The sequence below is a fragment of the Ciona intestinalis genome, unplaced genomic scaffold, assembly GCF_000224145.3.
Source record: "Ciona intestinalis unplaced genomic scaffold, KH HT000601.1, whole genome shotgun sequence".
Lineage (NCBI taxonomy): Eukaryota > Metazoa > Chordata > Ascidiacea > Phlebobranchia > Cionidae > Ciona > Ciona intestinalis.
In genome coordinates, this window is record NW_004190922.1 from 1,013 (window position 1) to 3,548 (window position 2,536).

Sequence of the window (2,536 nt, forward strand, 5' to 3'; positions counted from 1 at the left end):
AGTAATTCAAAGTTGTAACTGTAATCCAAAATTGGCGATGTCACCTTTGTTAAGAATGAATGTTTAGCACTGAGGTGTCTTGTTCCGCCTTCAATAAATGTTTTACATAAACTGTTGAATGAATATAATAGTGGCCATAACGCACATTCAATTCTTTGTTCTTGAAACACATCAAAAAATTGCAAGGTTTGATCTGATGGCATACTTTCTGCAAATTCGACATATTTTTTGTAAGAACTTTCCCTGCAATTTACGAGAAATTCGTAAGCTTAATGCAATTTTTTTGTGATTGATCATTATTCACACTGGTTATTGCTTGTTCTACATTTGTTGCTTTTTTGGTGATTCTTAAACCCCCAGTTTTGATTCGATATCCGTGTTGTTTTCTGCAATATGGTCTGCAGTCAATGTTGAAAGGGAAAAGAAGACGATGTTCTTTCTGTGTTAATCCTTTCAAGTAATCAGGCCACAATGAAACATTTGGAGCACTGTAATTTCCTCTGGTACAATTGCTGCAGACATGGCTTGTAGCAACTGACCTCTTTGTGAAATTGGGTTTTAATGTTTGACAACATAAACAGAGAAGCAAAGAAGGCACCTAGTCCAAGCCAATTTTTCAATCCAATGTTTTAAATGACCAGAAACTTGCTTTCGCTTAATTGTACCAACTGAGATGTAAGACAATTCGGAAACAAGTTGGGAATTAAAAAATGTAACTTTGGCTGTTTCACGACGCGTCAAACGGTCCTGTTTCTCTTTGGCAGCAGCGCTACGTTTTTGTTCCATCTAAAAATGGTAACATTAAAGCTTCAAAAGAAAATTTTTAAAACTGAATATACCTGGGGATCAGAAACGATGCAGCAGAAGTTTGGATTCATATTCAAATTGACAGATACTATTGGTAAGACCCAAAAGAGAAATTCGTTCACCAGTTGTTAAACATAGAAATGTTATTTTACCTTTAAGTAATCTGGACGAAATAACTGCGTAATTGCTGAATTTTTCAGAAATATTTCAGTAATAATTAATGCTACTAGATAAATCTCTGAAAAATATTAGTATAATTTAACATAAATACATACCTTTAACACAATAGTATAATTAAACATAAAAGCATACACAAGCACAAACTGTACAAAAAAAAACTGAACAACAACACTGCTACTGTACAATTCCAATCCATTGGCTAAATTGCAGAAATCAAAATAATATTGCATTCACATTCGTTTTTTTGATGTGGAAGGCAAACAGTCATCTAATTCAATGTCTAATTTTCGTTTTCTACGTTCTGCGATTAAGTCTTTTAATGTTTTCACTGGACTTTTCTCAGATTCATTAACAGTAGATTTGTGCATAATATTCTTTGCTGCTGCTTCAGCATATGTTGCTAAGGAAGGATTTTCTAAAAATGAAGTAAGATTGTTTCTCTTAAAGCATTGTTCGGAAACATGGTCTATATGAGTTGAAACATATTTTGCTGCCTTTAAATGCAGACCCATTGAAAACATTGATGCTCCTTATGTATAAAAGAATCAATTTAGCTGTCGTAGAGTTCACCCTTTTTCTTCAGAGAACTTAGCAGAATTTTGATTTCTTTTGCCGTTTGTTTAACATCAGTTTCCTTTTCAATTTTATCCATATGTTTGATCGTAACGTTTTAGGATTTCGCCAAATTCTGTAAAAAAAAGTTCGAACGAGATATCTGAAAGGTCGTTTGAAATTATTTTCCAGTTCTTTGTTGTTGTCTCAGTAAGTTTACTAAGAGCAATCCCAGGATGAGTAAGCCACTCGCATGTAAAATTTTTTAATTTCATTTTAAAATCTTCGTCAGTTGCTGTTCTTGGTAGTGTAGCCACACCAGTAAGGTCTGAGAAAATCTTTGGGGGATTGCTGGAAGTAGTTGATATTTCCACTGTTTTCCCTTTTTTTGGACGAAGAGGACATTCTGTAAATATTAATGCATAAAATCTTTGCAACTGTTTTAATAAATGTATAACTAGTTTCTAGACACCAGTTGCAGTTTTTAATTTTACTAATCATTAATACAAACAGTCAAAACAAAAATAGAGTCATCGTTAGTTAGATAAATTTAAACTTTATTTTTCAACTTTAAAAGACTAGTAGTTTTACTAATTGGAAAATTAAAACCTTTACACCTTTGTATTTATTAGATAAGTGGTGACATCATGAGGTTGCTTACTAATTAGTTTCTAGACACCAGTTGCAGGGTCTGAGAAAATCTTTGGGGGATTGCTGGAAGTAGTTGATATTTCCACTGTTTTCCCTTTTTTTGGACGAAGAGGACATTCTGTAAATATTAATGCATAAAATCTTTGCAACTGTTTTAATAAATGTATAACTAGTTTCTAGACACCAGTTGCAGTTTTTAATTTTACTAATCATTAATACAAACAGTCAAAACAAAAATAGAGTCATCGTTAGTTAGATAAATTTAAACTTTATTTTTCAACTTTAAAAGACTAGTAGTTTTACTAATTGGAAAATTAAAACCTTTACACCTTTGTATTTATTAGAT

General features: G+C 32.1%; 1 long non-coding RNA gene across 1 annotated transcript; it reads left to right on the forward strand.

Moving 5' to 3' along the window:
- Window positions 1–783: 783 nt before the first annotated feature.
- On the forward strand, window positions 784–1,823 carry LOC113475486. The gene is made up of 2 exons (XR_003397232.1): window positions 784–901; window positions 946–1,823. It is a non-coding gene; the product is annotated as an uncharacterized LOC113475486 (long non-coding RNA).
- Window positions 1,824–2,536: the final 713 nt, after the last annotated feature.